Source organism: Lichenostomus cassidix, unplaced genomic scaffold (assembly GCF_008360975.1).
Source record: "Lichenostomus cassidix isolate B80296 unplaced genomic scaffold, HeHo_3.0 HiC_scaffold_38, whole genome shotgun sequence".
NCBI classification, from domain to species: domain Eukaryota; kingdom Metazoa; phylum Chordata; class Aves; order Passeriformes; family Meliphagidae; genus Lichenostomus; species Lichenostomus cassidix.
Genome location: NW_028147440.1, coordinates 1234527 through 1242064, shown reverse-complemented (window position 1 = coordinate 1242064; position 7538 = coordinate 1234527). Strand labels below are relative to the sequence as shown.

At 61.2% G+C, this 7538-nt stretch overlaps 5 long non-coding RNA genes across 8 annotated transcripts in view; 2 read left to right on the top strand and 3 right to left on the bottom strand.

Annotated features, from left to right (window-relative positions):
• Positions 1-2899, top strand: part of LOC146422928 (uncharacterized) — a 25124-nt gene extending 22225 nt beyond the window's left edge. The window contains exons 4-8 of the long non-coding RNA XR_014847817.1: positions 453-495; positions 715-757; positions 994-1976; positions 2061-2206; positions 2832-2899. This is a non-coding gene — a long non-coding RNA (uncharacterized LOC146422928). The remainder of the gene's footprint in view (positions 1-452; positions 496-714; positions 758-993; positions 1977-2060; positions 2207-2831) is intronic.
• Positions 1-7498, bottom strand: part of LOC146422925 (uncharacterized) — a 24748-nt gene extending 17250 nt beyond the window's left edge. The window contains exons 1-2 of one of the 4 annotated variants that reach the window (XR_014847818.1): positions 5743-7498; positions 5358-5660 (exon numbers count right to left, since the gene is read on the bottom strand). This is a non-coding gene — a long non-coding RNA (uncharacterized LOC146422925). Of the gene's footprint in view, positions 1-5357 lie in introns of all 4 variants that reach the window. The other 3 variants (XR_014847820.1, XR_014847819.1, XR_014847821.1) reach the window with 3 other exon arrangements.
• LOC146422929 (uncharacterized) lies at positions 365-1411 on the bottom strand. The gene is made up of 3 exons (XR_014847824.1): positions 1332-1411; positions 661-684; positions 365-499 (listed from the first exon to the last, which is right to left on the bottom strand). It is a non-coding gene; the product is annotated as an uncharacterized LOC146422929 (long non-coding RNA).
• Positions 3201-3564, bottom strand: LOC146422927 (uncharacterized). The gene is made up of 3 exons (XR_014847826.1): positions 3533-3564; positions 3435-3469; positions 3201-3321 (listed from the first exon to the last, which is right to left on the bottom strand). It is a non-coding gene; the product is annotated as an uncharacterized LOC146422927 (long non-coding RNA).
• Positions 3663-4107, top strand: LOC146422926 (uncharacterized). The gene is made up of 2 exons (XR_014847823.1): positions 3663-3763; positions 4008-4107. It is a non-coding gene; the product is annotated as an uncharacterized LOC146422926 (long non-coding RNA).
• Positions 7499-7538: the final 40 nt, after the last annotated feature.

Below are 7538 nucleotides of genomic sequence, written 5' to 3'. Positions count from 1 at the left end.
GACACTGTGGGGACACCCCTGGGGACACCCCGCACACCCTGGGGACACTGCGGGGACACCCTGGACACCCCTGGGGACACCCTGGGGACATCCCAGACACTGTGGGGACACCCCTGGGGACACCCCGCACACCCTGGGGACACTGCGGGGACACCCTGGACACCCCTGGGGACACCCTGGGGACATCCCAGACACTGTGGGGACACCCCTGGGGACACCCCGCACACCCTGGGGACACTGCGGGGACACCCTGGGGACATCCCAGACACCCCTGGGACACCCTGGACATGCCCTGGGGACACCAGACGCGGTGACAACAATGACACAGAGGAGACACCATGGCTCGTGAAGGGACACCGGCGAGGACAAGGACAGGTGGCACCTGATGTGACAACAGTGACAATGACAGGTCCCTGTGGCACTCATGGTGACACAGATAAGGACATGGAGAGGTCCCTGTGGCACCCATGGTGACAAGGACAAGGACACAGAGGGGTCCCTGTAGTGACACTGAGGAGGATGATGTCACCTGGGTCACACTGGCGAGGACAGCGAGGACAAGGACAGGTGACACCTGCGATGGCCAGCTGGGCAAGAACAGGTGGGTGGCACCTGATGTGACAACAGTGACAAGGACAAGGACACAGGTCCATGTGGCACTCACGGTGACAAGGACAAGGACACCTCGTGGCACCCATGGTGACAAGGACACAGGTCCCTGTGGCACTCATGGTGACAAGGACGATGACACAGAGAGGTCCCTGTGGTGACACCGAGGAGGATGATGTCACCTGGGTCACACTGGCGAGGACAGCGATGGCCAGCTGGGCAAGGACAGGTGGGTGGCACCTGATGTGACAACAGTGACAAGGACAGGTCCCTGTGGCACTCACGGTGACACGGATAAGGACATGGAGAAGTCCTTGTGGCACTCACGGCGACAAGGACAAGGACACCTCGTGGCACCCATGGTGACAAGCAGGACACAGAGAGGTCCATGTGGCACTCATGGTGACAAGGACAAGGACATGGAGAAGTCCTTGTGGCACTCATGGTGACAAGGACAAGGACACAGAGGGGTCCCTGTGGTGACACCAAGGAGGATGATGTCACCTGGGTGACACAGACAAGGACAGCAAAGACAAGGACAGGTGACACCTGCGATGGCCAGCTGGGCAAGGACAGGTGGGTGGCACCTGATGTGACAACAGTGACAAGGACAGGTCCCTGTGGCACTCATGGTGACACAGATAAGGACATGGAGAAGTCCTTGTGGCACCCACGGTGACAAGGACAAGGACACCTTGTGACACTCATGGTGACAAGGACACACAGAGGTCCCCATGGCCCCTGCAGTGACACCGAGGAGGATGATGTCACCTGGGTGACACCAGCAAGGACAAGGACAGGTGGCACCTGCGATGGCAGCTGGGCAAGGACAGGTCCATGTGGCACCCATGGTGACAAGGACAAGGACACCTTGTGGCACTCAAGGTGACAAGGAGGACACACAGAGGTCCCCGTGGCCCCTGCAGTGACACTGAGGAGGATGATGTCACCTGGGTGACACCGGCGAGGACAAGGCCAGGTCACGGTGACAGTCACGGTGACAGCGAGGACAAGGACATGTCCCTGAGGCACCCACGGTGACACCAGCAAGGACAAGGAGGTGTGGCACTTGTGACAAGGACAGTGACACAGACAGGTCACCATGGCCAGTGAGGTGACACCAGCGAGGACAAGGACAGCTCGGTGGCACCTGAGGTGACACTCATGGTGACAAGGATGAGGACAGTGTCACCCACAGTGTCACCAGCGAGGACAAGGACAGATCCCACCGAGGACACGTTTTGTCCCCAAAGTGCCACCATGGAGACCATCCGTGTCACCCTGTCCCCAAGGGTGACACCACGGCCACCAACACAGCCCCAGGGGACAAATCTGGGTGTCCCTGAGGGTGACACTGTGACCCCGTGGTGACACTGTGACCCTGTGGGTGACACCAACGCCTGTCCCCATGAGTGACACCATGTCCCTGAGGGTGACACTGTGACCCTGAGGGTGACACCACATTGCTGTGGGTGACACTGTGACCCTGTGGGTGACACCAACGCCTGTCCCCAGGGGTGACACCATGTTACTGTGAGGGACACCATGTCCCTGCAGGTGACACTGTGACCCTGTGGGTGACCCTGTGACCCTTTAGGTGACACTGTGGGTGACACCACCGCCTGTCCCCATGGGTGACACCATGTCCCTGTGGGTGACCCTGTGACCCTGCAGGTGACACTGTGACCCTTAAGGTGACCCCATGTCCCCGTGGGTGACACTGTGACCCTGTGGGTGACCCTGTGACCCCACAGGTGACACTGTGACCCCACGGGTGACACTGTGACCCCGCAGGTGACACTGTGACCCCGTGGGTGACACTGACCCCGCAGGTGACATCAACGCCTGTCCCCATGAGTGACCCTGCGTCCCTGTGGGTGACACTGTGACTCTGCAGGTGACACTGTGACCCTTAAGGTGACCCCATGTCCCTGCAGGTGACACTGTGACCCTTAAGGTGACACTGTGACCCCGTGGGTGACACTGTGACCCCGTGGGTGACCCCATGTCCCTGCAGGTGACACTGTGACCCTTAAGGTGACACTGTGACCCCGTAGGTGACACTGTGACCCTGCAGGTGACCCTGTGATCCCACAGGTGACATCAACGCCTGTCCCCATGAGTGACCCCGCGTCCCTGTGGGTGACACTGTGACCCTGCAGGTGACACTGTGACCCTTAAGGTGACCCCATGTCCCTGTGGGTGACACTGTGACCCCACAGGTGACCCCACATCCCTGCGGGTGACACCACGTCCCCGCAGGTGGCACTGTGACCCCGCGGGTGACACCACCGCCTGTCCCCAGGGGTGACACCCCCGCGGGTGACATCGCAGCCCTGCAGGTGACCCCGCGGGTGACCCCACCGCCACGGAGGTGACACCCCGAGGGTGACACCCCGAGGGTGACACTGTGACCCCTCCCCCAGCCCCCGGGGGACACCTCGGCGTCCCCTCCCCCCGGCCGGTGACACCGCTGTCCCCGTGGGGGATGGGCTGGCACCATCCGCTGTCCCCAAGTCCCCCGGGGGGTGGCTGCCCCTCCCCCACCCCGCGCTGCTGCTGACTTTTTAATTAATTAATTAATTAACTAACTAATTAACGGGGGGAGGGGGGAGACGAAACTGTGAGTGACGGTGACACCGCGGCACCGTGACACCGCCACACCGCGACTGTGATCCCTGTGTCCCCTCCTGCCACCCCGTCACCCCAAGCCTGTCCCCTGTCACCCCCTGTGTCCCCTCCTGTCACCCTGACCCTGTCCCTTGTCATCCTGACACTGTCCCTTGTCTCCCCGTGTCCCTTGTCACCTCCCCATCACCCCAAACCTGCCCTTTGTCACCCTAACCCTGTCCCTTGTCACCTTAACCTTGTCCCCTGTCACCTCCCTGTCACCCTGACCCTGTCCCTTGTCACCACTTGTCACCCTGACCCTGTCCCTTGTCATCCCCTGTGTCCCCTCCTGTCACCCTGACCCTGTTCCTTGTCACCCCCGTGTCCCTGTGCCCCATCCCTTTGTCACCTCCTTTGTCCCCATCAGCCTCCTGTCCCCATGTGTCCCTGTCACCCCAATGTCCCTGTCACCCCCTTGTCACCCTGTCCCCTCCCCATGTCCCTTGTCACCCTGACACTGTCCCTTGTCACTCCCAATGTCCCCGTCAGTCCCTAAGGCCCTGTCCCCTCCCCATGTCCCTGTGTCCCCACCATGTCCCTATCACCCTCAATGTCCTTGTCACCCCTTGCCCCCTTGTCACCCCCTGTCCCCTCCCAAGTCCCTGTCACCCCCCAATATCCCTGTCACCCCCTTGTCACCCCATCATGTCCCTGTCACCCCAGGGCCCTGTCATTCCCCTTGTCACCCCCAATGTCCCTGTAACCCCAATGTCCTTGTCACCCTGAAGTCCCTGTCCCCTCCTGTGTCCCTGTCACCCCCAATGTCCCTGTCACCTCCTGTCCCTCCCAGCTCCAGCGCCTTCAGAATAAAAAGCTTTTCTATTCCTGCTCCAGCTGTGACCTCGGGTGGCACTGGGGGGGTTGGGGACATCGGGTGACACCCGGAGGGGGGACACTGGGGACATCAGGTGACACCCGGGTGGGACACTGGTGACATCGGGTGACACTCTGGTGGGACACTGGGGACATCTGGGGACATGGGGTGACACCTGGTGAGACACTGGGGACATCTGGTGACACCCAGGTGGGACACTGAGGACATTTGGTGACATCAGGTGACACTCAGGTGTGACCCTGGCCCCCTCCCCCTCCAGCCACTCTCCGCCATGTTTGTTTAACTCTTTATTTCGCGGCCGATCAACTTCCCCGCGTGAAAAAATAGCTCTGCGCCCCTCCCCCCCAGCCCCTCCCCCACCCACCCCCCCGCGGGGCCCCCCGCCCCTCCCCCACCCCCGGGGAGCCCCCCCAAGTTTGGCACAGCCCCTCCCCCCCCTTCCTGAGTCAGACCCCCCCCAAAACGGGGGGGCGCCCCACCCCCACCCCCCCAAAAAAAAAAAACCAACCCCGGAGCGAGGGGGGGAGGGGCGATTGCACCGAGCCCAGGGTGGGGGAGGGGAGGGGGTCATGAATATTCATGAGGTGTTAATAAATAAGTCATTAAGGGGGAAAGGGGGGAGGAGCTTGTTACAGCGCAGCCCGGGGGGGAGGGGCGGGCCGCCCCTCCCCCCAAAAAGCAGGAGGGGGAGGAAACCCCCCGAACATGCAGCGAACCGGGGGGGGAGGGGCGGGGGAGCAAGTTAGTCCTCATTAGCATCTCATTTGCATAGGAGTCATTTGCATAAGGCTCCCGCCGCGCCGGGGAGGGGGTGGGGGAGGGGATGGGGGTGGGGAGGGAGGTTTGGGGTGAATTCGGGGGGTTTTGGGGTTTTTGGGGTTTGTTTTTTGCATATAACGATAAATACCGGCGGGTCGGACATGCAGACATGCTGGTCGGGGGGCGGGGCGCCCAGCCTGGCCCCGCCCCCAAACTGCCACACCCCCCAGGGAGCCCCCCCGGGTGGGGGGGGCGGGGTTGGGGGGGTCCCGGCCCCCCCCAAAGGGGGCGGGGCCTGTTTTTGGGGGAGCTGGCCTAGTGCCGTTGCCATGGAAACGCAGCCTGGCCTCGCGGTGAGGGCTCAGGCCTGGTCCTGTTGCCATGGAAACACAGCCTGAGGTCAAAGGGAGAGCTCAGGCCTAGTCCAGTTACCATGGAAACGCAGCCTGAGGTCAAAGTAAGGACTCAGGCCTAGTCCCGTTACCATGGAAACAAAGCCTGATCCTGCTGTAGAGCTCAGGCCTAGTCCTGTTGCCATGGAAACACAACCTGGCCTAGTCCCGTTGCTATGGAAACGCAGCCTGGCTTTTCAGTGACGACAGGCCTGCTCCAGTTACCATGGAAACGCAGCCTGAGGTCAAAGGGAGAGCCCAGGCCTAGTCCAGTTACCGTAGAAACACAGCCTGAGCTCAAAGTAAAGACTCAGGCCTAGCCCCATTGCCATGGAAACGCAGCCTGGCCTCGCGGTGAGGGCTCAGGCTTGGTCCTGTTACCATGGAAACACAGCCTGGCTTTCCAGTAATGCCAGGCCTAGTCCTGTTACCATGGAAACACAGCCTGGCCTAGTCCCGTTGCCATGGAAATGCAGCCTGGCCTAGTCCAGTTACCGTGGAAACACAGCCTGAGCTCAAAGTAAGGGCTCAGGCCTAGCCCCATTGCCATGGAAACGCAGCCTGGCCTCGCGGTGAGGGCTCAGGCCTGGTCCTGTTGCCATGGAAACGCAGCCTGAAGTCAAAGTAAGGACTCAGGCCTAGTTGTGTTTCCATGGAAACCCAGCCTGGCGTCGCAGTAGGGCCTGGCCTAGTCCTGTTGCCATGGAAACACAGCCTGGTCTCACAGTGAGCGCTCAGGCCTAGTCCCATTACCTTGGAAACGGCAGCCTGGCTTTCCAGTAATGCCAGGCCTGCTCCAGTTACCATGGAAACACAGCCTGGCCTCACAGTGAGAGCTCAGGCCTGCTCCAGTTACCATGGAAACGCAGCCTGTCCTCAGCCTACTCCTATTCCCAGCCTATTTCCATTTCTTACCGTGGAAATACAACCTGATCGTGCAGGGAGGGCTGAGGCCTAGTCCTGTTACCATGGAAACAGCCTGGCCTCACAGTAAGGACTCAGGCCTAGTCCAGTTACCATGGAAACGCAGCCTGATTTTGCAGTGAGGCCTAGTCCTGTTACCATGGAAACACAGCCTGATTTTGCAGTGAGGACACAGGCCTGTTACCGTGGAAACCCAGCCAGGCCTTGCAGAGCACTCAGGCCCAGTCCAGTTACCATGGAAACGCAGCCTGAGATTCCCATGACAACTCAGGCCTAGTCCTGTTACCATGGAAACAAAGCCTGATCATGCAATAGAGCTCAGGCCTAGTCTCGTTACCGTGGAAACCCAGCCTGGCCTCACAGTAGGGCCTGGCCTAGTCTCGTTACCATGGAAACACAGCCTGATTTTGCAGTGAGGACACAGGCCTATACCTGTTACCATGGAAACGCAGCCTGGCCTAGTCCCGTTACCATGGAAACACAGCCTGATTTTGCAGTGAGGACACAGGCCTGTACTTGTTACCCTGGAAACCCAGCCCGGCCTAGTCTGGTTACCATGGAAAACCAGCCTGGCTTAGCAGTAGTGCCTGGCCTAGTCCCGTTACCACAGAAACGCAGCCTGGCCTCGCAGTAAGGACTCAGGCCTAGTCCTGTAACCATGGAAACGCAGCCTGGCCTAGCAGTAGTACCTGGCCTAGTCCAGTTACCATGGAAACGCAGCCTGGCCTCGCAGCAGGGCCGTTTCCCCCCCCAAATTCCGTGTCCCCTCCCCCCATTCCGGGGTGCCACTCCCACCACAGGGGACATTCTGGGGACATTCTGGGGACAGCAGGCCGGCCCTACCTCTCCTCGGCGAGTCCGGCGGCTCCAGTTATTGCTCGGGGGGTGTGGGGAGCCCGGGGGGGACAGAGGGGACACTGAGGGGACACTGGGGACACACACGGGGTGGGGGAGGGGCGACAGGGGGACACAGAGCGGGTTTGGGGACACGAGGAGAGGTGACATTATCCGGGAGGGGGGGAGGGGCTCCCCAAGTCCTGAGTGATCATGGCGGGCGGGGGAGGGGACAGACAGACAGACAGACAGACAGGGTTGGGGACAACAGGGGACACCCCCAACCCCCCCCCCAGAGCGGGGTGGGGGAGGGGGAGGGGGACACCCGGGTCCAGAAAGTGCAGTGCAGCCTTTGGGGTGACGGCGGGGGAGGGGCTGAGCCCCCCACCCTGCCACCCCCTGTCACAGTTTTCGGGGGGCTCCTGTCCCCTGGGGGGGGGTGGGGTGTCCCCAAAGCCACCCCCCCCCCCGCCCCTCCCCCATTGCCCAAATTGTGAGATTTATTTCCCCCATTT